The 26,744-nt window shown below is 48.8% G+C and overlaps 6 non-coding genes and 4 pseudogenes across 6 annotated transcripts; all 10 read right to left on the reverse strand.

Annotated features, from left to right (window-relative positions):
* Window positions 1-1,673: 1,673 nt before the first annotated feature.
* Window positions 1,674-1,864, reverse strand: LOC130319718 (U2 spliceosomal RNA). The gene has a single exon (XR_008865811.1). It is a non-coding gene; the product is annotated as a U2 spliceosomal RNA (small nuclear RNA).
* A 2,091-nt stretch (window positions 1,865-3,955) lies between these two features.
* LOC130319720 (U2 spliceosomal RNA) lies at window positions 3,956-4,146 on the reverse strand. The gene has a single exon (XR_008865813.1). It is a non-coding gene; the product is annotated as a U2 spliceosomal RNA (small nuclear RNA).
* A 2,089-nt stretch (window positions 4,147-6,235) lies between these two features.
* Window positions 6,236-6,408, reverse strand: LOC130319726 (U2 spliceosomal RNA; annotated as a pseudogene).
* A 5,820-nt stretch (window positions 6,409-12,228) lies between these two features.
* LOC130319731 (U2 spliceosomal RNA) lies at window positions 12,229-12,404 on the reverse strand (annotated as a pseudogene).
* Window positions 12,405-14,497: 2,093 nt separating this feature from the next.
* Window positions 14,498-14,686, reverse strand: LOC130319729 (U2 spliceosomal RNA). The gene has a single exon (XR_008865819.1). It is a non-coding gene; the product is annotated as a U2 spliceosomal RNA (small nuclear RNA).
* A 693-nt stretch (window positions 14,687-15,379) lies between these two features.
* Window positions 15,380-15,539, reverse strand: LOC130319733 (U2 spliceosomal RNA; annotated as a pseudogene).
* Window positions 15,540-17,640: 2,101 nt separating this feature from the next.
* On the reverse strand, window positions 17,641-17,831 carry LOC130319719 (U2 spliceosomal RNA). Its single transcript, XR_008865812.1, has one exon. It is a non-coding gene; the product is annotated as a U2 spliceosomal RNA (small nuclear RNA).
* Window positions 17,832-19,929: 2,098 nt separating this feature from the next.
* LOC130319722 (U2 spliceosomal RNA) lies at window positions 19,930-20,121 on the reverse strand. The gene has a single exon (XR_008865814.1). It is a non-coding gene; the product is annotated as a U2 spliceosomal RNA (small nuclear RNA).
* Window positions 20,122-22,224: 2,103 nt separating this feature from the next.
* On the reverse strand, window positions 22,225-22,416 carry LOC130319723 (U2 spliceosomal RNA). Its single transcript, XR_008865815.1, has one exon. It is a non-coding gene; the product is annotated as a U2 spliceosomal RNA (small nuclear RNA).
* A 2,129-nt stretch (window positions 22,417-24,545) lies between these two features.
* Window positions 24,546-24,716, reverse strand: LOC130319725 (U2 spliceosomal RNA; annotated as a pseudogene).
* Window positions 24,717-26,744: the final 2,028 nt, after the last annotated feature.

Here is a 26,744-nt window from a genome sequence, read left to right on the forward strand (position 1 = left end):
GGACTTACCTGTGTGGGTTAAATCCGGGTTATTTGACAACCTATGGCGGTGATGGTTCTGCTCAGGCAGAGCAGTGCTGATGCTCCTCATAAAGCTGTCGCTGCTGTGAAGGTTCTAGGTGACATCACAAATCCCTATGGTTACATACACAACAAAGCTGGGTTGTTGTTGTTTACACTCTGCAAGGCCTGTGGAAGTGAGTGACATCATAGCACTGTAGTTCTGAGGGTTCTAGATGGATGCAACAATCTCCTGTTGCTTCTATGAAGGCCATAATAGACGACATCACCAAACAGCTCCATAGTCACATACACAGCAAAGGAGAGATGTTGTTTACACCTAGTGATGTCAGTGGTATTGAGTGACATCACAGCACAGTGCTAAGGCTCCTGGGCCTGGACACAGCAGCGGCTGCAATATCTCAACGGAGAATACGTTTATATATATGTGTGTGTGTGCGCGTATATATATATATATATATATATATATATATATTTCTCCGCCGAAATCACTTTTAAACCCATTTCCACCTTTTTTTCCCTTCTCTTCCTCTTACTTTTTTTTCACGTTTTTTTACGTTTTTCTCCTTTTCGCCTCTTTTCTGGGCGTATTATTCTTCTTTTTCTTCTTTTTTTTCGTCTAATGCATACCCCATCAGTGCAGCAATGCTTATTCAATACCGCCAGCAGATGGAGACACTGGGGGATAATTTTCTAAGGATTTATACTGATTTTTCCTGTCTGAATTTGTTGCACAGAAAGTTGCAGGCCAAATATGTGTGACATTTCTGCGACTTTAGCTTCTAGAGCATTTTTACAACATTATACATAGGTGCTGAATACATAAAAAGCGACTGTTCAGCGACAGACAAGTCGCATCGGCTGAAAGTAGGCCAGAATGTCAGTCCATGTTGGAGCAGGTTTAGATACAGTCTAAAGTATAGATCTCAAAGTCTGTGCACAGAATTTAGCAAGGGCCTCGCACCTTCTGATGCATCAGGTAGGTGCACAATAGCATAGCCTAACCCTCTGTACTTTGGTCTATATTGATGCGGGACATAGACAGCCAGCTGATGACCAATCCATTAGTGCAATGGATGGCTGGAAGCATTTGTCTTTGCCTTTGCAATACCACAGAAGCAATGCATGGTCAATGTACAGCAATGACACACCTGTGTGAACAGCCAGGAGACCCCCCCCCCCCCCCCCCCATGTTATGTTACATAGTTACATAGTTAGTACGGTCGAAAAAAGACATATGTCCATCAAGTTCAACCAGGGAATTAAGGGGTAGGGGTGTGGCGCGATATTGGGGAAGGGATGAGATTTTATATTTCTTCATAAGCATCAATCTTATTTTGTCAATTAGGAACATTCAGCACCCACCCGCTATCAAGGCAGCTGCCTATCATGTCATGCCCTACCTGCACAGGTGTGCTGGCTACTCAAATGATCCAATTAAGGAGGCCATTTAGTCAGCAGCAGCAGAAGTCCTGTGCCTGGACGCTCCAACAGGGGCCAGACACAAGCAGAAGCAGAAGCAGCAGAAGCAGCAGCAGCAGCACCACCTTTTGTTTTTTGGCTGCAGCAGCAAGGCCCACAGGGCTGGCTAGCTGGCTAGCCAGCAAGCAGGTAGCAATGAAAGTAGGAATCTTTCTTTTTAACCCTGTAAGGGGGTGGTGCACTGTACCCGAAGATACTGCCATATCGGGTCAATGCATAGGGCGACGGAAGCAAGCTTCGAAATCGGCCCCCGTTCTCAAAAATCCATTTAATATATGGTCCCCAGATAGGGGACGTATCAGATATTAAACTGATAAGAACAGATACTACACTTGATCTTAGCCAAAAGGCCGAGAAGCGATAACCGTGAAAGGGGCGGGCCCAACAAGGTCCCCTTCATGGGCACTATCACTGCTTGCTGTCAGGGAGGCTGCCAGACAATTTTCCATGCACACTCTGGGCTGGGGGGCAGTCAACCACCAGTACACACAGCAGAACCTAAACCCATACCATTATTGCTAAGCAGCAAGACAGGGGCCCATTGCACTCCCACGGGGCCTTTTTAAATGCAATCCATAACCCGGATTTGCCAGGAACCCTTCTTACTCCTCCTACTTGCATGTGACACTGGGCTTAGGATCTGCATAGGAAACACACACACAAGCACACACCTACCTTTGTTGCCTGCAGATGCCTCCTTGGCTGTCCCCAAACGGTATCAAACCAACACCCACGGGAAGCTGTAAGCATAGAGGACATGCCTGCACCCCATTGGACTTACCTGTGTGGGTTAAATCCGGGTTATTTGACAACCTATGGCGGTGATGGTTCTGCTCAGGCAGAGCAGTGCTGATGCTCCTCATAAAGCTGTCGCTGCTGTGAAGGTTCTAGGTGACATCACAAATCCCTATGGTTACATACACAACAAAGCTGGGTTGTTGTTGTTTACACTCTGCAAGGCCTGTGGAAGTGAGTGACATCATAGCACTGTAGTTCTGAGGGTTCTAGATGGATGCAACAATCTCCTGTTGCTTCTATGAAGGCCATAATAGACGACATCACCAAACAGCTCCATAGTCACATACACAGCAAAGGAGAGATGTTGTTTACACCTAGTGATGTCAGTGGTATTGAGTGACATCACAGCACAGTGCTAAGGCTCCTGGGCCTGGACACAGCAGCGGCTGCAATATCTCAACGGAGAATACGTTTATATATATGTGTGTGTGTGCGCGTATATATATATATATATATATATATATATATATATATATATATTTCTCCGCCGAAATCACTTTTAAACCCATTTCCACCTTTTTTTCCCTTCTCTTCCTCTTACTTTTTTTTCACGTTTTTTTACGTTTTTCTCCTTTTCGCCTCTTTTCTGGGCGTATTATTCTTCTTTTTCTTCTTTTTTTTCGTCTAATGCATACCCCATCAGTGCAGCAATGCTTATTCAATACCGCCAGCAGATGGAGACACTGGGGGATAATTTTCTAAGGATTTATACTGATTTTTCCTGTCTGAATTTGTCGCACAGAAAGTTGCAGGCCAAATATGTGTGACATTTCTGCGACTTTAGCTTCTAGAGCATTTTTACAACATTATACATAGGTGCTGAATACATAAAAAGCGACTGTTCAGCGACAGACAAGTCGCATCGGCTGAAAGTAGGCCAGAATGTCAGTCCATGTTGGAGCAGGTTTAGATACAGTCTAAAGTATAGATCTCAAAGTCTGTGCACAGAATTTAGCAAGGGCCTCGCACCTTCTGATGCATCAGGTAGGTGCACAATAGCATAGCCTAACCCTCTGTACTTTGGTCTATATTGATGCGGGACATAGACAGCCAGCTGATGACCAATCCATTAGTGCAATGGATGGCTGGAAGCATTTGTCTTTGCCTTTGCAATACCACAGAAGCAATGCATGGTCAATGTACAGCAATGACACACCTGTGTGAACAGCCAGGAGACCCCCCCCCCCCCCCCATGTTATGTTACATAGTTACATAGTTAGTACGGTCGAAAAAAGACATATGTCCATCAAGTTCAACCAGGGAATTAAGGGGTAGGGGTGTGGCGCGATATTGGGGAAGGGATGAGATTTTATATTTCTTCATAAGCATTAATCTTATTTTGTCAATTAGGAACATTCAGCACCCAACCGCTATCAAGGCAGCTGCCTATCATGTCATGCCCTACCTGCACAGGTGTGCTGGCTACTCAAATGATCCAATTAAGGAGGCCATTTAGTCAGCAGCAGCAGAAGTCCTGTGCCTGGACGCTCCAACAGGGGCCAGACACAAGCAGAAGCAGAAGCAGCAGAAGCAGCAGCAGCAGCACCACCTTTTGTTTTTTGGCTGCAGCAGCAAGGCCCACAGGGCTGGCTAGCTGGCTAGCCAGCAAGCAGGTAGCAATGAAAGTAGGAATCTTTCTTTTTAACCCTGTAAGGGGGTGGTGCACTGTACCCGAAGATACTGCCATATCGGGTCAATGCATAGGGCGACGGAAGCAAGCTTCGAAATCGGCCCCCATTCTCAAAAATCCATTTAATATATGGTCCCCAGATAGGGGACGTATCAGATATTAAACTGATAAGAACAGATACTACACTTGATCTTAGCCAAAAGGCCGAGAAGCCATAACCGTGAAAGGGGCGGGCCCAACAAGGTCCCCTTCATGGGCACTATCACTGCTTGCTGTCAGGGAGGCTGCCAGACAATTTTCCATGCACACTCTGGGCTGGGGGGCAGTCAACCACCAGTACACACAGCAGAACCTAAACCCATACCATTATTGCTAAGCAGCAAGACAGGGGCCCATTGCACTCCCACGGGGCCTTTTTAAATGCAATCCATAACCCGGATTTGCCAGGAACCCTTCTTACTCCTCCTACTTGCATGTGACACTGGGCTTAGGATCTGCATAGGAAACACACACACAAGCACACACCTACCTTTGTTGCCTGCAGATGCCTCCTTGGCTGTCCCCAAACGGTATCAAACCAACACCCACGGGAAGCTGTAAGCATAGAGGACATGCCTGCACCCCATTGGACTTACCTGTGTGGGTTAAATCCGGGTTATTTGACAACCTATGGCGGTGATGGTTCTGCTCAGGCAGAGCAGTGCTGATGCTCCTCATAAAGCTGTCGCTGCTGTGAAGGTTCTAGGTGACATCACAAATCCCTATGGTTACATACACAACAAAGCTGGGTTGTTGTTGTTTACACTCTGCAAGGCCTGTGGAAGTGAGTGACATCATAGCACTGTAGTTCTGAGGGTTCTAGATGGATGCAACAATCTCCTGTTGCTTCTATGAAGGCCATAATAGACGACATCACCAAACAGCTCCATAGTCACATACACAGCAAAGGAGAGATGTTGTTTACACCTAGTGATGTCAGTGGTATTGAGTGACATCACAGCACAGTGCTAAGGCTCCTGGGCCTGGACACAGCAGCGGCTGCAATATCTCAACGGAGAATACGTTTATATATATGTGTGTGTGTGCGCGTATATATATATATATATATATATATATATATATATATATATATATTTCTCCGCCGAAATCACTTTTAAACCCATTTCCACCTTTTTTTCCCTTCTCTTCCTCTTACTTTTTTTTCACGTTTTTTTACGTTTTTCTCCTTTTCGCCTCTTTTCTGGGCGTATTATTCTTCTTTTTCTTCTTTTTTTTCGTCTAATGCATACCCCATCAGTGCAGCAATGCTTATTCAATACCGCCAGCAGATGGAGACACTGGGGGATAATTTTCTAAGGATTTATACTGATTTTTCCTGTCTGAATTTGTCGCACAGAAAGTTGCAGGCCAAATATGTGTGACATTTCTGCGACTTTAGCTTCTAGAGCATTTTTACAACATTATACATAGGTGCTGAATACATAAAAAGCGACTGTTCAGCGACAGACAAGTCGCATCGGCTGAAAGTAGGCCAGAATGTCAGTCCATGTTGGAGCAGGTTTAGATACAGTCTAAAGTATAGATCTCAAAGTCTGTGCACAGAATTTAGCAAGGGCCTCGCACCTTCTGATGCATCAGGTAGGTGCACAATAGCATAGCCTAACCCTCTGTACTTTGGTCTATATTGATGCGGGACATAGACAGCCAGCTGATGACCAATCCATTAGTGCAATGGATGGCTGGAAGCATTTGTCTTTGCCTTTGCAATACCACAGAAGCAATGCATGGTCAATGTACAGCAATGACACACCTGTGTGAACAGCCAGGAGACCCCCCCCCCCCCCCCCCCCCATGTTATGTTACATAGTTACATAGTTAGTACGGTCGAAAAAAGACATATGTCCATCAAGTTCAACCAGGGAATTAAGGGGTAGGGGTGTGGCGCGATATTGGGGAAGGGATGAGATTTTATATTTCTTCATAAGCATTAATCTTATTTTGTCAATTAGGAACATTCAGCACCCACCCGCTATCAAGGCAGCTGCCTATCATGTCATGCCCTACCTGCACAGGTGTGCTGGCTACTCAAATGATCCAATTAAGGAGGCCATTTAGTCAGCAGCAGCAGAAGTCCTGTGCCTGGACGCTCCAACAGGGGCCAGACACAAGCAGAAGCAGAAGCAGCAGCAGCAGCACCACCTTTTGTTTTTTGGCTGCAGCAGCAAGGCCCACAGGGCTGGCTAGCTGGCTAGCCAGCAAGCAGGTAGCAATGAAAGTAGGAATCTTTCTTTTTAACCCTGTAAGGGGGTGGTGCACTGTACCCGAAGATACTGCCATATCGGGTCAATGCATAGGGCGACGGAAGCAAGCTTCGAAATCGGCCCCCGTTCTCAAAAATCCATTTAATATATGGTCCCCAGATAGGGGACGTATCAGATATTAAACTGATAAGAACAGATTTTTTTGATTGAAAGAGCTTTATTTTCCGTTCAGTCATTACAAGTCGTACAATAAATTACAGTCACACAAAGCATGATAGTACAATACACAGCAAAGGTTCCCTAAGCTATACATCGCACACCATGCTACTCTAACATTCAGCTCAATCCTGCAATATAAAGGCACAAGAGATCAAACAAAAACCAAATAATACAATCTGTGATCGGGGTAGGGGTGTGGGCGACTATGTGGGGGTAGGGAGGGGGCGGATCACAGGGCCAAACTGTTGGGCTGTATCTTCAGGGAGACATGGGAGAAGGAGAGGGGTCTTCACTCCTCTTCTTCCTCATCAACGGCCGAGCTGTCCAAGATGGAATAGTCTCTAAGCAGGTTCTTGATGAACCTGCGGCAGTCCCGGACGGACATGTTTTCCCTGTTGATCACGAGGCGGTTCCTGGCAAGCCACACTGCGTCCTTAAAACAGTTCATAAGGCGCCAGGCCTCCTGGATGGCCTCCACGTCGTGGGTCCCAGGGAACAGGCCGTAAAGCACCGAATGGTACGATAGGCAGCTCCTGGGCACTGAGTCTCTGAGTTCCTGTTCTAGGGCGTCCAACAGACCCTGTGCAAAGGGGCACTGCCAAAACACGTGGAAAGATGTTTCCTCCACGTAGGGGCAACGGGGGCAGTACCGGGTCTTGCACAGGTTGCGGGCATGCATGAATGACCTGAGAGAGAGACCTCCCATGACGGCCATCCACGACAAGTCCTTGTGTCCATTGGTAAGCCGCTTTGAGGCCACATTGTTCCAAACTGTCTCTGCAGTGGCTGCGGGGAGTCCCGGAACCAGCTCGGTCGAGTCCTTAGCTCGGATGAGCTTGTGGATTGTCTTTGGCTTCCATAGGTCTGGTTTCAGTCCTTCCAGCTGGTGCTCCCTCACAAACCGGACAACATCCCCATAGAACCAGGGAGTGTTCCAGTTGTAAGGGATGGAGCTGTCCCACTTGTCCCAGCCCAGCTGTCTCCAGAGGGGCATGAGAAGCAAGCGAGACATGGACCTGCCCGCTGAGCCAGTCTTTTCTACAAGAGTCCGCTGCACCGTGACACATGCAAAGGAGGCCCTCAGCAGAGCGGGGATGTCGGGTATTCCCTTCCCACCCTTGCGGGGTTCCTTGTACATCACGGTCCTCTTGACTCTGTCCATTTTGCCCCAGACGAAGCCAAACACTGTCCGGGTGATGGCCTTGCAAACGGTGGTATGGGGAGGCCAGGCCTGTGCGGTATATTGGAGCACAGGCAAAACTTCACTCCGCAGGACAAGTGCCTTGCCTTCCATCGTGAGCTTTCTGGAGCTCCACAGTCCGATCTTTGAGTTTATCCTTCCTAGTCGGTCTTGCCAAGACTTAAGGGCCGCTCCTTCCTTCCCGAACCAGACTCCAAGAATTTGAATGAAGTCCGGCTTAACGGCAAAGGGGAAGGGGGCGGAAGAAGCCAGGTGCCACTCCCCGAAGAGCATGGCCTCCGACTTCCCGCAGTTGACTTTTGCCCCCGAAGCTCTGCCGAAGTCCTCGCAGGTCTGGACGAGTGCAGTCACCGAACGCTGGTCAGCGCAGAAGACGGTCACGTCGTCCATGTAGAGCGAGCACTTGACCTCGTGGCGATCTGGTCCTGGTGCGGTGATCCCTCTGATCTCTCCATTCTGCCGGATAGTCTCAGCGAAGAGCTCTATAACACAAACAAAAAGGAGAGGTGAAAGAGGGCAGCCTTGTCTAACCCCTGAAAGAATAGGAAAGGGGTCAGTCTTCCAGCCGTTCACCAACACCGTGCTGTAAATGTCAAAATACATAACGTTAACAAAAGAGCAAAACATCTTCCCCAGACCCAGCCTGCGCAAAACCCTGTCCATGAATGCGTGGGAGACACGGTCGAACGCCTTCTCCTGATCTAAGCTGACCAGGGCGGCGCGGCCCCCGCGGTCCTGGATGTAATGGACCGTGTCTCTCACAAGGGCAAGGCTGTCGGCAATCCTGCGGCCAGGAATGCTGCAGGTCTGGTCCGGATGGACGATCTGCCCCATGACAGGTTTCAGCCTGTTGGCCAGCACCTTGGCGAGGATCTTGTAGTCCACGTTCAGGAGAGAGATGGGACGCCAGTTTTTCAGGTCACATCTCTCCCCCTTCCGCTTATACAAGATCGTGATCATCCCTTCCCTCAACGACGGAGGCATTCTGCCCCCCACCACCATCTCCTCGTACACCTCCAACAGGTCCGGACAGATCAGGTCACCCAGCGCTACGTAGAGCTCGGCCGGGAGACCGTCACTGCCCGGGGTCCTGCCGGGCTTAAAGGATTTAGCGGCAGAGAGCAGCTCCCCCACCGTCAAGGGATCGTCCATAGCCGCCGCACCTGCGGGATCAACAACGTTAGTGACACCTGACAGGAACCTCTCGGCGGCTTCGGGGTCGGATGACTTGGGGGCGTAGAGGTTGCTGTAGAAGTCGTGGACGACCCCCATCACTTCCTCCTTGCCGCTCCTCATGTGTCCGGTCTCATCTCGTAGCTCAGTCAGGGGCGTGTGGCCGGCATGGAGCTTCCTGAAAAAGAAAGAGTTACATTTCTCACCCTTCTCCAGGTTCTCCACCTTGGAACGAAAGACGATTCGCTTGGATTCCTCCTCAAAGTGCCTTTTCAAGCTCTTTTTGGTCTCCTCCAGCTCCTCCCTGACGTCCCAGCCACACTGGAGCAGGTCCTGCAGGGACCGCAGCTCGCGCTGCAGTTTCCTCAAGTCCCACTTCTTCGCACACGCCTGTTGTCTGCCTTTTGCCTGAAAGAAACAACGGAATTCGACTTTAACATATTCCCACCAATCGCTGATGCACTTGAACAGACATTTGTCATTTCGCCATACAAGGTAAGCATCCCTAAGTTCCTCCATGACCTCCCTCTGCTCCAACAGGGCACAATTCAACTTCCAGGAGCCCGGGCCAGGTGGGAATCCATGGCCCAGAGTCCCCCGGAATCGAATGGCCCTGTGGTCAGAGAAGAAGCAGGGGACCATAGAGTACGACACCTTTCTGACTGCTCTCGAAGTGAAGATGAAGTCTATCCGAGAACGGAGCGAGCCATCGGGGCGGCTCCACGTATAGTTTACGGAGCCGTTCCCGATGGACCCGACAACGTCCTGCAAGGATGCCTCCGTCACCATCTCAATCAGCAGTTTAGACGTCACGTCCAGGTTGGCGGATGTGCCAGAACTGCGCCCGTCCACCTCAATGGGGCAGTTGAAGTCACCACCCAACACTACTGCTCTAGTGGTGGCGAGTTCAGCCCGCAGGGCCTGGAGAACCTCCAGTCGGACATCCCTCTCAGGGGAGGCATACACGTTGATGAGCCGCACGGGCTCACCCGCCCAGGAACCGTCTGCGACAAGAAGTCTGCCACAGACGAGCTCCCGGACGGAATCAAGTGCAAAGTTACCTCCCCTGATCAGGATGGCCACCCCCGCAGACCTATTGTCGCCCCCACCAGACCAGTAGGAAGGGCCGTGAGGCCACTGCCTGGCCAGATGGTTGTAAGACCTAGAAGCAGACAAAGCACATTCCTGCAACATGTAAACATCACACCTCTGGGAATCTAAGAACGTAAGAACAGTCTGAAATCTAAACCAAGCTCTAATACTCCTCACATTAATGCAGAAGATGTTGAGATCAGCCATGGGAATAAAAAGAGAGGTTAGTTCTGATACTAGTTACCAGTCTGGTCGGACGGGTCCTCTTCTCTGGCGCCTGTCGGCTCCTGTGGCTTCTCGTAGCGCCCTTCCAAGAACTCGTCGTAGACCGAGTTGGACGGAGTGTCCAGGATTTTCTTAACCTCTGGGTCCTGCAGCAGCTCCTCCATAGATTGAGCTTGGACTGGCTCTGCTTGGACCTGCTCCACTTGGGCCTGCTCCATCACCTCCTCTCCTTCTGAAGCTTCAAGGCTCTCGCAGACCTGCTCCATCTCCTCCTCCTCATCTGAAGCTTGAGGGGTCTCGCAGGTCTCGATTATCTTTCTTTTGTGGGACTCTTCTGATACGTTGTCCCTTCCTTTCCTCTTCCTCTGTATGGTACCTGGGGGAGGAAGCACAGGAAAGTCCTCCGAAGGGCGGGCACCAGCAGCTGGAGGGGGGTATGGTGCTGCTGGGCCAGGAGAGAAAGGAGGCTGGGTGGGGCGGGGGGCAGGAGAGAGTGCCCGGGCAGGGGAGGACGGGGCAGGGGTGGGCCGGGCAGGGGAGGACGGGGCAGGGGTGGGCCGGGCAGGGGAGGACGGGGCAGGGGTGGGCCGGGGTGGGGTACGGGGGGCAGGGGTGGGCCGGGGTGGGGTACGGGGGGCAGGGGTGGGGCGGGATGGGGCAGGAGGGGCGGGGGTGGGACGGGATGGGGCAGGAGGGGCAGGGGTGGGACGGGATGGGGCAGGAGGGGCAGGGGTGGGACGGGATGGGGCAGGGGTGGGACGGGATGGGGCAGGGGTGGGGGCGGGATGGGGCAGGAGATGGGGCGGGAGGGGCAGGGGATGGGGCGGGAGGGGCAGGGGAGGGGCGGGACGGGGCAGGGGTGGTGGCTTTCGCCTTCTTACCCTCCTTGGTCGGCTTGGCCATCCGTGGTGTTGGCTCCGGAGCTGGGGCTGGCTTCGGTGCTCTCGCTGCCACAGATGCCCATGTTCTCTCCCTCTGGGGGCAGTCCTTGTAGCTGTGGGCTGCCAGTCCGCAGAGGTTGCAGGTCTTGCTCTTGGGGCAGTCCTTGGTCGTGTGACCTGTCACACGGCAATACCTGCAGGCATCCTCCGTACAGTCCTTGCCCTCGTGGCCCATCTTGCCACATCTCCTGCAGGTCTGCGGCATGTCCGGGTAGAAGATAAGTCCTGTGGAGTTGCCCAAGGAAAATGTCGTTGGCAGGTGCTGTAGTCCGTCTGGAGAAGCAGGGTTCTTGTTGAGTCTGACGACCACAGACCACTTGCAGGTCCAGTATCCGAGTGAGTTCAGGATGCGGGTGGGCTCCCTCACCACGGTGCAGAAGCGCTTCAGGAAGGTCGAGATGTCCGTGCCTGGGGTGTGTGGGTTCCGCATTGAGACCGTCACCCGCCTCTCCTCTCTTTGAATAAGGCAGTTGCCCACAAAGCGAGAGAAAGGGGATTCGGGACTCGCCGCTTTCACCACCTCCCAGTATCTTCTACAGGTCCCAATGGTGGCAAAGGTGATGTAGAAGATTCCCGAAAAGAAGGTTGCTATTCCCAGGGTGTCAGCCGTGGGGAAGCCTTGATCCGCCAGCATCTTCTTGCAGAACACGTCGTGGGACATGTCCGGCACCCTTCCGTCCACGGGCTTGAGCTTCAAGGCAACAGTCTGCCTCATCCAGGGCTCCAGGGTTGGAGCTTCCAGGTTAGGAATTCTGCCGCCCTTCTGCCTTGCCGTGGTGGAGGTTGAAGCTTGCTGTGGTTGGGGCTGGACCTCCAGGCCTTGCCCTGCAGCCTCCTGGGTGGACTTGCTGGTTGAGGCCATGGCTTCTTCCAGCAGGCTCTTTTCCGCTTCCTTGCTTGCTTGTGGAGAGAGGCTTCGCAAAGTCTTCTTTCCCGGGTGGGAGGAGCTATGCAGATCCGGTCCCGGTGGGAGGAGCTATGCAAATCCTTCTCCAGAGGCAGCGAGTTTCTTCGAAAAGATTCTGCGCCGCCTTCCTCTTCGCCGCTGTTCCGGAATTCACCGCCGATTCCCTTCTTCCAGGTTCTTCGTCGGCTTCTTCCGGAGCTGCAGTCTTCAAGATCTTCTCCTTCTTCAGATGTTCCGAGGCAGGCAGGAGACGATCTTCAGGTGGTATGCTCTAGAGAAATGCGGTTCTAATAAGAACGAAAAGTACTGCAATCGTACTACGCAAAATCTCTACCACAATGCTTGGAGTTCTTCAGACCGTAGCGATCATGGTATCTCCCCTGCCAGGTAAGTACAGATACTACTGATAAGAACAGATACTACACTTGATCTTAGCCAAAAGGCCGAGAAGCGATAACCGTGAAAGGGGCGGGCCCAACAAGGTCCCCTTCATGGGCACTATCACTGCTTGCTGTCAGGGAGGCTGCCAGACAATTTTCCATGCACACTCTGGGCTGGGGGGCAGTCAACCACCAGTACACACAGCAGAACCTAAACCCATACTATTATTGCTAAGCAGCAAGACAGGGGCCCATTGCACTCCCACGGGGCCTTTTTAAATGCAATCCATAACCCGGATTTGCCAGGAACCCTTCTTACTCCTCCTACTTGCATGTGACACTGGGCTTAGGATCTGCATAGGAAACACACACACAAGCACACACCTACCTTTGTTGCCTGCAGATGCCTCCTTGGCTGTCCCCAAACGGTATCAAACCAACACCCACGGGAAGCTGTAAGCATAGAGGACATGCCTGCACCCCATTGGACTTACCTGTGTGGGTTAAATCCGGGTTATTTGACAACCTATGGCGGTGATGGTTCTGCTCAGGCAGAGCAGTGCTGATGCTCCTCATAAAGCTGTCGCTGCTGTGAAGGTTCTAGGTGACATCACAAATCCCTATGGTTACATACACAACAAAGCTGGGTTGTTGTTGTTTACACTCTGCAAGGCCTGTGGAAGTGAGTGACATCATAGCACTGTAGTTCTGAGGGTTCTAGATGGATGCAACAATCTCCTGTTGCTTCTATGAAGGCCATAATAGACGACATCACCAAACAGCTCCATAGTCACATACACAGCAAAGGAGAGATGTTGTTTACACCTAGCGATGTCAGTGGTATTGAGTGACATCACAGCACAGTGCTAAGGCTCCTGGGCCTGGACACAGCAGCGGCTGCAATATCTCAACGGAGAATACGTTTATATATATGTGTGTGTGTGCGCGTATATATATATATATATATATATATATATATATATATATATATATATTCTCCGCCGAAATCACTTTTAAACCCATTTCCACCTTTTTTTCCCTTCTCTTCCTCTTACTTTTTTTTCACGTTTTTTTACGTTTTTCTCCTTTTCGCCTCTTTTCTGGGCGTATTATTCTTCTTTTTCTTCTTTTTTTTCGTCTAATGCATACCCCATCAGTGCAGCAATGCTTATTCAATACCGCCAGCAGATGGAGACACTGGGGGATAATTTTCTAAGGATTTATACTGATTTTTCCTGTCTGAATTTGTCGCACAGAAAGTTGCAGGCCAAATATGTGTGACATTTCTGCGACTTTAGCTTCTAGAGCATTTTTACAACATTATACATAGGTGCTGAATACATAAAAAGCGACTGTTCAGCGACAGACAAGTCGCATCGGCTGAAAGTAGGCCAGAATGTCAGTCCATGTTGGAGCAGGTTTAGATACAGTCTAAAGTATAGATCTCAAAGTCTGTGCACAGAATTTAGCAAGGGCCTCGCACCTTCTGATGCATCAGGTAGGTGCACAATAGCATAGCCTAACCCTCTGTACTTTGGTCTATATTGATGCGGGACATAGACAGCCAGCTGATGACCAATCCATTAGTGCAATGGATGGCTGGAAGCATTTGTCTTTGCCTTTGCAATACCACAGAAGCAATGCATGGTCAATGTACAGCAATGACACACCTGTGTGAACAGCCAGGAGACCCCCCCCCCCCCCCATGTTATGTTACATAGTTACATAGTTAGTACGGTCGAAAAAAGACATATGTCCATCAAGTTCAACCAGGGAATTAAGGGGTAGGGGTGTGGCGCGATATTGGGGAAGGGATGAGATTTTATATTTCTTCATAAGCATTAATCTTATTTTGTCAATTAGGAACATTCAGCACCCACCCGCTATCAAGGCAGCTGCCTATCATGTCATGCCCTACCTGCACAGGTGTGCTGGCTACTCAAATGATCCAATTAAGGAGGCCATTTAGTCAGCAGCAGCAGAAGTCCTGTGCCTGGACGCTCCAACAGGGGCCAGACACAAGCAGAAGCAGAAGCAGCAGAAGCAGCAGCAGCAGCACCACCTTTTGTTTTTTGGCTGCAGCAGCAAGGCCCACAGGGCTGGCTAGCTGGCTAGCCAGCAAGCAGGTAGCAATGAAAGTAGGAATCTTTATTTTTAACCCTGTAAGGGGGTGGTGCACTGTACCCGAAGATACTGCCATATCGGGTCAATGCATAGGGCGACGGAAGCAAGCTTCGAAATCGGCCCCCGTTCTCAAAAATCCATTTAATATATGGTCCCCAGATAGGGGACGTATCAGATATTAAACTGATAAGAACAGATTTTTTTTTTTTTTTTTTTTTTTATCTAAAGCCGAGGAACGTGCTTTCGATTCACCCAAAGTGCAAGAAAAAGTGCAAACGTGTTACACTAAAAAAAACGTGCACAAAGGATGCGGTCTATCGCAAGCCCTTCTCCGATAGGAGAGAGGCCCCCCAACAAACCTTACCCTTCGCCTCCGGACCAAAAAGTACCTGCGAGGTTCCAGGTTCGATGTCCCTTTTCGCCGAAGCTACTAGGGGACCACAAATGCTCCCGGCATCCCCCTTGGCGTTAGCCAAGGTATCTGCCCGCAGAGCCGATTACGGTAGGTACCCTGCGAAGCAGGAGTACCCGGGGTGTTTGCAGGGAGGTGCGGAACCTAATGGCCACACACACCTCCCCTAGACCGCCAGGAGGGACACCCAGAAGGGCTACCGCATCCTGACAAATCCTGTGAACACACAACACGCAAAAAGTGACACAGTGAGACAAAAAATAAATAAATAAGTGAATGTGTGCAGATATACTGCCCGGACATCCGGCCGGATCTATAAAAATTTCTCTGATCCTAGCCAGAAGGCCGGGAATCAAGAGGTGAGTGCCACAAGGTGAAGAGATTATGGTGCCCGTGCTTCAACTCAGTGAGCCTATTCTCCCAGTGAGTTTCGGCACCTCGGGGTCACCACTCCCCGAGGCACAAAAGTACCTCGGCTCTAGACCCTCTCAGCCTCATGGCGAGACCCGGAGGGAACAGGTCACATCGGGGCAACCGTCGAGCTGATTCCTCAGAACCAGCCCCGGAAAGCCCTGGTACACCTGCATCCTCCATGCAGCACCCATCCCCACCAGCATGAAAACTGATAAGAACAGATACTACACTTGATCTTAGCCAAAAGGCCGAGAAGCGATAACCGTGAAAGGGGCGGGCCCAACAAGGTCCCCTTCATGGGCACTATCACTGCTTGCTGTCAGGGAGGCTGCCAGACAATTTTCCATGCACACTCTGGGCTGGGGGGCAGTCAACCACCAGTACACACAGCAGAACCTAAACCCATACCATTATTGCTAAGCAGCAAGACAGGGGCCCATTGCACTCCCACGGGGCCTTTTTAAATGCAATCCATAACCCGGATTTGCCAGGAACCCTTCTTACTCCTCCTACTTGCATGTGACACTGGGCTTAGGATCTGCATAGGAAACACACACACAAGCACACACCTACCTTTGTTGCCTGCAGATGCCTCCTTGGCTGTCCCCAAACGGTATCAAACCAACACCCACGGGAAGCTGTAAGCATAGAGGACATGCCTGCACCCCATTGGACTTACCTGTGTGGGTTAAATCCGGGTTATTTGACAACCTATGGCGGTGATGGTTCTGCTCAGGCAGAGCAGTGCTGATGCTCCTCATAAAGCTGTCGCTGCTGTGAAGGTTCTAGGTGACATCACAAATCCCTATGGTTACATACACAACAAAGCTGGGTTGTTGTTGTTTACACTCTGCAAGGCCTGTGGAAGTGAGTGACATCATAGCACTGTAGTTCTGAGGGTTCTAGATGGATGCAACAATCTCCTGTTGCTTCTATGAAGGCCATAATAGACGACATCACCAAACAGCTCCATAGTCACATACACAGCAAAGGAGAGATGTTGTTTACACCTAGCGATGTCAGTGGTATTGAGTGACATCACAGCACAGTGCTAAGGCTCCTGGGCCTGGACACAGCAGCGGCTGCAATATCTCAACGGAGAATACGTTTATATATATGTGTGTGTGTGCGCGTATATATATATATATATATATATATATATATATATATATATATATATATATATTTCTCCGCCGAAATCACTTTTAAACCCATTTCCACCTTTTTTTCCCTTCTCTTCCTCTTACTTTTTTTTCACGTTTTTTTACGTTTTTCTCCTTTTCGCCTCTTTTCTGGGCGTATTATTCTTCTTTTTCTTCTTTTTTTTCGTCTAATGCATACCCCATCAGTGCAGCAATGCTTATTCAATACCGCCAGCAGATGGAGACACTGGGGGATAATTTTCTAAGGATTTATACTGATTTTTCCTGTCTGAATTTGTCGCACAGAAAGTTGCAGGCCAAATATGTGTGACATTTCTGCGACTTTAGCTTCTAGAGCATTTTTACAACATTATACATAGGTGCTGAATACATAAAAAGCGACTGTTCAGCGACAGACAAGTCGCATCGGCTGAAAGTAGGCCAGAATGTCAGTCCATGTTGGAGCAGGTTTAGATACAGTCTAAAGTATAGATCTCAAAGTCTGTGCACAGAATTTAGCAAGGGCCTCGCACCTTCTGATGCATCAGGTAGGTGCACAATAGCATAGCCTAACCCTCTGTACTTTGGTCTATATTGATGCGGGACATAGACAGCCAGCTGATGACCAATCCATTAGTGCAATGGATGGCTGGAAGCATTTGTCTTTGCCTTTGCAATACCACAGAAGCAATGCATGGTCAATGTACAGCAATGACACACCTGTGTGAACAGCCAGGAGACCCCCCCCCCCCCCCCATGTTATGTTACATAGTTACATAGTTAGTACGGTCGAAAAAAGACATATGTCCATCAAGTTCAACCAGGGAATTAAGGGGTAGGGGTGTGGCGCGATATTGGGGAAGGGATGAGATTTTATATTTCTTCATAAGCATTAATCTTATTTTGTCAATTAGGAACATTCAGCACCCACCCGCTATCAAGGCAGCTGCCTATCATGTCATGCCCTACCTGCACAGGTGTGCTGGCTACTCAAATGATCCAATTAAGGAGGCCATTTAGTCAGCAGCAGCAGAAGTCCTGTGCCTGGACGCTCCAACAGGGGCCAGACACAAGCAGAAGCAGAAGCAGCAGAAGCAGCAGCAGCAGCACCACCTTTTGTTTTTTGGCTGCAGCAGCAAGGCCCACAGGGCTGGCTAGCTGGCTAGCCAGCAAGCAGGTAGCAATGAAAGTAGGAATCTTTCTTTTTAACCCTGTAAGGGGGTGGTGCACTGTACCCGAAGATACTGCCATATCGGGTCAATGCATAGGGCGACGGAAGCAAGCTTCGAAATCGGCCCCCGTTCTCAAAAATCCATTTAATATATGGTCCCCAGATAGGGGACGTATCAGATATTAAACTGATAAGAACAGATACTACACTTGATCTTAGCCAAAAGGCCGAGAAGCGATAACCGTGAAAGGGGCGGGCCCAACAAGGTCCCCTTCATGGGCACTATCACTGCTTGCTGTCAGGGAGGCTGCCAGACAATTTTCCATGCACACTCTGGGCTGGGGGGCAGTCAACCACCAGTACACACAGCAGAACCTAAACCCATACCATTATTGCTAAGCAGCAAGACAGGGGCCCATTGCACTCCCACGGGGCCTTTTTAAATGCAATCCATAACCCGGATTTGCCAGGAACCCTTCTTACTCCTCCTACTTGCATGTGACACTGGGCTTAGGATCTGCATAGGAAACACACACACAAGCACACACCTACCTTTGTTGCCTGCAGATGCCTCCTTGGCTGTCCCCAAACGGTATCAAACCAACACCCACGGGAAGCTGTAAGCATAGAGGACATGCCTGCACCCCATTGGACTTACCTGTGTGGGTTAAATCCGGGTTATTTGACAACCTATGGCGGTGATGGTTCTGCTCAGGCAGAGCAGTGCTGATGCTCCTCATAAAGCTGTCGCTGCTGTGAAGGTTCTAGGTGACATCACAAATCCCTATGGTTACATACACAACAAAGCTGGGTTGTTGTTGTTTACACTCTGCAAGGCCTGTGGAAGTGAGTGACATCATAGCACTGTAGTTCTGAGGGTTCTAGATGGATGCAACAATCTCCTGTTGCTTCTATGAAGGCCATAATAGACGACATCACCAAACAGCTCCATAGTCACATACACAGCAAAGGAGAGATGTTGTTTACACCTAGTGATGTCAGTGGTATTGAGTGACATCACAGCACAGTGCTAAGGCTCCTGGGCCTGGACACAGCAGCGGCTGCAATATCTCAACGGAGAATACGTTTATATATATGTGTGTGTGTGCGCGTATATATATATATATATATATATATATATATATATATATTTCTCCGCCGAAATCACTTTTAAACCCCCATTTCCACCTTTTTTTCCCTTCTCTTCCTCTTACTTTTTTTTCACGTTTTTTTACGTTTTTCTCCTTTTCGCCTCTTTTCTGGGCGTATTATTCTTCTTTTTCTTCTTTTTTTTCGTCTAATGCATACCCCATCAGTGCAGCAATGCTTATTCAATACCGCCAGCAGATGGAGACACTGGGGGATAATTTTCTAAGGATTTATACTGATTTTTCCTGTCTGAATTTGTCGCACAGAAAGTTGCAGGCCAAATATGTGTGACATTTCTGCGACTTTAGCTTCTAGAGCATTTTTACAACATTATACATAGGTGCTGAATACATAAAAAGCGACTGTTCAGCGACAGACAAGTCGCATCGGCTGAAAGTAGGCCAGAATGTCAGTCCATGTTGGAGCAGGTTTAGATACAGTCTAAAGTATAGATCTCAAAGTCTGTGCACAGAATTTAGCAAGGGCCTCGCACCTTCTGATGCATCAGGTAGGTGCACAATAGCATAGCCTAACCCTCTGTACTTTGGTCTATATTGATGCGGGACATAGACAGCCAGCTGATGACCAATCCATTAGTGCAATGGATGGCTGGAAGCATTTGTCTTTGCCTTTGCAATACCACAGAAGCAATGCATGGTCAATGTACAGCAATGACACACCTGTGTGAACAGCCAGGAGACCCCCCCCCCCCCCCCCCCCCCATGTTATGTTACATAGTTACATAGTGTTAGTACGGTCGAAAAAAGACATATGTCCATCAAGTTCAACCAGGGAATTAAGGGGTAGGGGTGTGGCGCGATATTGGGGAAGGGATGAGATTTTATATTTCTTCATAAGCATTAATCTTATTTTGTCAATTAGGAACATTCAGCACCCACCCGCTATCAAGGCAGCTGCCTATCATGTCATGCCCTACCTGCACAGGTGTGCTGGCTACTCAAATGATCCAATTAAGGAGGCCATTTAGTCAGCAGCAGCAGAAGTCCTGTGCCTGGACGCTCCAACAGGGGGCCAGACACAAGCAGAAGCAGAAGCAGCAGAAGCAGCAGCAGCAGCACCACCTTTTGTTTTTTGGCTGCAGCAGCAAGGCCCACAGGGCTGGCTAGCTGGCTAGCCAGCAAGCAGGTAGCAATGAAAGTAGGAATCTTTCTTTTTAACCCTGTAAGGGGGTGGTGCACTGTACCCGAAGATACTGCCATATCGGGTCAATGCATAGGGCGACGGAAGCAAGCTTCGAAATCGGCCCCCGTTCTCAAAAATCCATTTAATATATGGTCCCCAGATAGGGGACGTATCAGATATTAAACTGATAAGAACAGATACTACACTTGATCTTAGCCAAAAGGCCGAGAAAGCGATAACCGTGAAAGGGGCGGGCCCAACAAGGTCCCCTTCATGGGCACTATCACTGCTTGCTGTCAGGGAGGCTGCCAGACAATTTTCCATGCACACTCTGGGCTGGGGGGCAGTCAACCACCAGTACACACAGCAGAACCTAAACCCATACCATTATTGCTAAGCAGCAAGACAGGGGCCCCATTGCACTCCCACGGGGCCTTTTTAAATGCAATCCATAACCCGGATTTGCCAGGAACCCTTCTTACTCCTCTACTTGCATGTGACACTGGGCTTAGGATCTGCATAGGAAACACACACACAAGCACACACCTACCTTTGTTGCCTGCAGATGCCTCCTTGGCTGTCCCCAAACGGTATCAAACCAACACCCACGGGAAGCTGTAAGCATAGAGGACATGCCTGCACCCCATTGGACTTACCTGTGTGGGTTAAATCCGGGTTATTTGACAACCTATGGCGGTGATGGTTCTGCTCAGGCAGAGCAGTGCTGATGCTCCTCATAAAGCTGTCGCTGCTGTGAAGGTTCTAGGTGACATCACAAATCCCTATGGTTACATACACAACAAAGCTGGGTTGTTGTTGTTTACACTCTGCAAGGCCTGTGGAAGTGAGTGACATCATAGCACTGTAGTTCTGAGGGTTCTAGATGGATGCAACAATCTCCTGTTGCTTCTATGAAGGCCATAATAGACGACATCACCAAACAGCTCCATAGTCACATACACAGCAAAGGAGAGATGTTGTTTACACCTAGTGATGTCAGTGGTATTGAGTGACATCACAGCACAGTGCTAAGGCTCCTGGGCCTGGACACAGCAGCGGCTGCAATATCTCAACGGAGAATACGTTTATATATATGTGTGTGTGTGCGCGTATATATACTATATATATATATATATATATATATATATATATATATATTTCTCCGCCGAAATCACTTTTAAACCCATTTCCACCTTTTTTTCCCTTCTCTTCCTCTTACTTTTTTTTTCACGTTTTTTTTACGTTTTTCTCCTTTTCGCCTCTTTTCTGGGCGTATTATTCTTCTTTTTCTTCTTTTTTTTCGTCTAATGCATACCCCATCAGTGCAGCAATGCTTATTCAATACCGCCAGCAGATGGAGACACTGGGGGATAATTTTCTAAGGATTTATACTGATTTTTCCTGTCTGAATTTGTCGCACAGAAAGTTGCAGGCCAAATATGTGTGACATTTCTGCGACTTTAGCTTCTAGAGCATTTTTACAACATTATACATAGGTGCTGAATACATAAAAAGCGACTGTTCAGCGACAGGACAAGTTCGCATTCGGCTGAAAGTAGGCCAGAATGTCAGTCAATGTTGGAGCAGGTTTTAGATACAGTCTAAAGTATAGATCTCAAAGTCTGTGCACAGAATTTAGCAAGGGCCTCGCACCTTCTGATGCATCAGGTAGGTGCACAATAGCATAGCCTAACCCTCTGTACTTTGGTCTATATTGATGCGGGACATAGACAGCCAGCTGATGACCAATCCATTAGTGCAATGGATGGCTGGAAGCATTTGTCTTTGCCTTTGCAATACCACAGAAGCAATGCATGGTCAATGTACAGCAATGACACACCTGTGTGAACAGCCAGGAGACCCCCCCCCCCCCCCCCATGTTATGTTACATAGTTACATAGTTAGTACGGTCGAAAAAAGACATATGTCCATCAAGTTCAACCAGGGATTAAGGGGTAGGGGTGTGGCGCGATATTGGGGAAGGGATGAGATTTTATATTTCTTCATAAGCATTAATCTTATTTTGTCAATTAGGAACATTCAGCACCCACCCGCTATCAAGGCAGCTGCCTATCATGTCATGCCCTACCTGCACAGGTGTGCTGGCTACTCAAATGATCCAATTAAGGAGGCCATTTAGTCAGCAGCAGCAGAAGTCCTGTGCCTGGACGCTCCAACAGGGGCCAGACACAAGCAGAAGCAGAAGCAGCAGAAGCAGCAGCAGCAGCACCACCTTTTGTTTTTTGGCTGCAGCAGCAAGGCCCACAGGGGCTGGCTAGCTGGCTAGCCAGCAAGCAGGTAGCAATGAAAGTAGGAATCTTTCTTTTAACCCTGTAAGGGGGGTGGTGCACTGTACCCGAAGATACTGCCATATCGGGTCAATGCATAGGGCGACGGAAGCAAGCTTCGAAATCGGCCCCACGTTCTCAAATATCCATTTAATATATGGTCCCCAGATAGGGGACGTATCAGATATTAAACTGATAAGAACAGATACTACACTTGATCTTAGCCAAAAGGCCGAGAAGCGATAACCGTGAAAGGGGCGGGCCCAACAAGGTCCCCTTCATGGGCACTATCACTGCTTGCTGTCAGGGAGGCTGCCAGACAATTTTCCATGCACACTCTGGGCTGGGGGGCAGTCAACCACCAGTACACACAGCAGAACCTAAACCCATACCATTATTGCTAAGCAGCAAGACAGGGGCCCATTGCACTCCCACGGGGCCTTTTTAAATGCAATCCATAACCCGGATTTGCCAGGAACCCTTCTTACTCCTCCTACTTGCATGTGACACTGGGCTTAGGATCTGCATAGGAAACACACACACAAGCACACACCTACCTTTGTTGCCTGCAGATGCCTCCTTGGCTGTCCCCCAAACGGTATCAAACCAACACCCACGGGAAGCTGTAAGCATAGAGGACATGCCTGCACCCCATTGGACTTACCTGTGTGGGTTAAATCCGGGTTATTTGACAACCTATGGCGGTGATGGTTCTGCTCAGGCAGAGCAGTGCTGATGCTCCTCATAAAGCTGTCGCTGCTGTGAAGGTTCTAGGTGACATCACAAATCCCTATGGTTACATACACAACAAAGCTGGGTTGTTGTTGTTTACACTCTGCAAGGCCTGTGGAAGTGAGTGACATCATAGCACTGTAGTTCTGAGGGTTCTAGATGGATGCAACAATCTCCTGTTGCTTCTATGAAGGCCATAATAGACGACATCACCAAACAGCTCCATAGTCACATACACAGCAAAGGAGAGATGTTGTTTACACCTAGTGATGTCAGTGGTATTGAGTGACATCACAGCACAGTGCTAAGGCTCCTGGGCCTGGACACAGCAGCGGCTGCAATATCTCAACGGAGAATACGTTTATATATATGTGTGTGTGTGCGCGTATATATATATATATATATATATATATATATATATATATATATATATATATATTTCTCCGCCGAAATCACTTTTAAACCCATTTCCACCTTTTTTTTCCCTTCTCTTCCTCTTACTTTTTTTTCACGTTTTTTTACGTTTTTCTCCTTTTCGCCTCTTTTCTGGGCGTATTATTCTTCTTTTTCTTCTTTTTTTTCCGTCTAATGCATACCCCATCAGTGCAGCAATGCTTATTCAATACCGCCAGCAGATGGAGACACTGGGGGATAATTTTCTAAGGATTTATACTGATTTTTCCTGTCTGAATTTGTCGCACAGAAAGTTGCAGGCCAAATATGTGTGACATTTCTGCGACTTTAGCTTCTAGAGCATTTTTACAACATTATACATAGGTGCTGAATACATAAAAAGCGACTGTTCAGCGACAGACAAGTCGCATCGGCTGAAAGTAGGCCAGAATGGTCAGTCCATGTTGGAGCAGGTTTAGATACAGTCTAAAGTATAGATCTCAAAGTCTGTGCACAGAATTTAGCAGGGCCTCGCACCTTCTGATGCATCAGGTAGGTGCACAATAGCATAGCCTAACCCTCTGTACTTTGGTCTATATTGATGCGGGACATAGACAGCCAGCTGATGACGCAATCCATTAGTGCAATGGATGGCTGGAAGCATTTGTCTTTGCCTTTGCAATACCACAGAAGCAATGCATGGTCAATGTACAGCAATGACACACCTGTGTGAACAGCCAGGACGACCCCCCCCCCCCCCCCCCCCCCCCCCCCCCCCCCCCATGTTATGTTACATAGTTACATAGTTAGTAACGGTCGAAAAAAGACATATGTCCATCAAGTTCAACCAGGGGAATTAAGGGGTAGGGGTGTGTGGCGCGATATTGGGGAAGGGATGAGATTTTATATTTCTTCATAAGCATTAATCTTATTTTGTCAATTAGGAACATTCAGCACCCACCCGCTATCAAGGCAGCTGCCTATCATGTCATGCCCTACCTGCACAGGTGTGCTGGCTACTCAAATGATCCAATTAAGGAGGCCATTTAGTCAGCAGCAGCAGAAGTCCTGTGCCTGGACGCTCCAACAGGGGCCAGACACAAGCAGAAGCAGAAGCAGCAGAAGCAGCAGCAGCAGCACCACCTTTTGTTTTTTGGCTGCAGCAGCAAGGCCCACAGGCTGGCTAGCTGGCTAGCCAGCAAGCAGGTAGCAATGAAAGTAGGAATCTTTCTTTTTAACCCTGTAAGGGGGTGGTGCACTGTACCCGAAGATACTGCCATATCGGGTCAATGCATAGGGCGACGGAAGCAAGCTTCGAAATCGGCCCCCGTTCTCAAAAATCCATTTAAATATATGGTCCCCAGATAGGGGACGTATCAGATACTACACTTGATCTTAGCCAAAAGGCCGAGAAGCCATAACCGTGAAAGGGGCGGGCCCAACAAGGTCCCCTTCATGGGGCACTATCACTGCTTGCTGTCAGGGAGGCTGCCAGACAATTTTCCATGCACACTCTGGGCTGGGGGGCAGTCAACCACCAGTACACACAGCAGAACCTAAACCCATACCATTATTGCTAAGCAGCAAGACAGGGGCCCATTGCACTCCCACGGGGCCTTTTTAAATGCAATCCATAACCCGGATTTGCCAGGAACCCTTCTTACTCCTCCTACTTGCATGTGACACTGGGCTTAGGATCTGCATAGGAAACACACACACAAGCACACACCTACCTTTGTTGCCTGCAGATGCCTCCTTGGCTGTCCCCAAACGGTATCAAACCAACACCCACGGGAAGCTGTAAGCATAGAGGACATGCCTGCACCCCATTGGACTTACCTGTGTGGGTTAAATCCGGGTTATTTGACAACCTATGGCGGGTGATGGTTCTGCTCAGGCAGAGCAGTGCTGATGCTCCTCATAAAGCTGTCGCTGCTGTGAAGGTTCTAGGTGACATCACAAATCCCTATGGTTACATACACAACAAAGCTGGGTTGTTGTTGTTTACACTCTGCAAGGCCTGTGGAAGTGAGTGACATCATAGCACTGTAGTTCTGAGGGTTCTAGATGGATGCAACAATCTCCTGTTGCTTCTATGAAGGCCATAATAGACGACATCACCAAACAGCTCCATAGTCACATACACAGCAAAGGAGAGATGTTGTTTACACCTAGTGATGTCAGTGGTATGAGTGACATCACAGCACAGTGCTAAGGCTCCTGGGCCTGGACACAGCAGCGGCTGCAATATCTCAACGGAGAATACGTTTATATATATGTGTGTGTGTGCGCGTATATATATATATATATATATATATATATATATTTCTCCGCCGAAATCACTTTTAAACCCATTTCCACCTTTTTTTCCCTTCTCTTCCTCTTACTTTTTTTTCACGTTTTTTTACGTTTTTCTCCTTTTCGCCTCTTTTCTGGGCGTATTATTCTTCTTTTTCTTCTTTTTTTTCGTCTAATGCATACCCCATCAGTGCAGCAATGCTTATTCAATACCGCCAGCAGATGGAGACACTGGGGGATAATTTTCTAAGGATTTATACTGATTTTTCCTGTCTGAATTTGTCGCACAGAAAGTTGCAGGCCAAATATGTGTGACATTTCTGCGACTTTAGCTTCTAGAGCATTTTTACAACATTATACATAGGTGCTGAATACATAAAAAGCGACTGTTCAGCGACAGACAAGTCGCATCGGCTGAAAGTAGGCCAGAATGTCAGTCCATGTTGGAGCAGGTTTAGATACAGTCTAAAGTATAGATCTCAAAGTCTGTGCACAGAATTTAGCAAGGGCCTCGCACCTTCTGATGCATCAGGTAGGTGCACAATAGCATAGCCTAACCCTCTGTACTTTGGTCTATATTGATGCGGGACATAGACAGCCAGCTGATGACCAATCCATTAGTGCAATGGATGGCTGGAAGCATTTGTCTTTGCCTTTGCAATACCACAGAAGCAATGCATGGTCAATGTACAGCAATGACACACCTGTGTGAACAGCCAGGAGACCCCCCCCCGCCCCCCCCATGTTATGTTACATAGTTACATAGTTAGTACGGTCGAAAAAAGACATATGTCCATCAAGTTCAACCAGGGAATTAAGGGGTAGGGAGGTGTGGCGCGATATTGGGGAAGGGATGAGATTTTATATTTCTTCATAAGCATTAATCTTATTTTGTCAATTAGGAACATTCAGCACCCACCCGCTATCAAGGCAGCTGCCTATCATGTCATGCCCTACCTGCACAGGTGTGCTGGCTACTCAAATGATCCAATTAAGGAGGCCATTTAGTCAGCAGCAGCAGAAGTCCTGTGCCTGGACGCTCCAACAGGGGCCAGACACAAGCAGAAGCAGAAGCAGCAGAAGCAGCAGCAGCAGCACCACCTTTTGTTTTTTGGCTGCAGCAGCAAGGCCCACAGGGCTGGGCTAGCT

The sequence above is a fragment of the Hyla sarda genome, unplaced genomic scaffold, assembly GCF_029499605.1.
Source record: "Hyla sarda isolate aHylSar1 unplaced genomic scaffold, aHylSar1.hap1 scaffold_2160, whole genome shotgun sequence".
NCBI lineage: Eukaryota > Metazoa > Chordata > Amphibia > Anura > Hylidae > Hyla > Hyla sarda.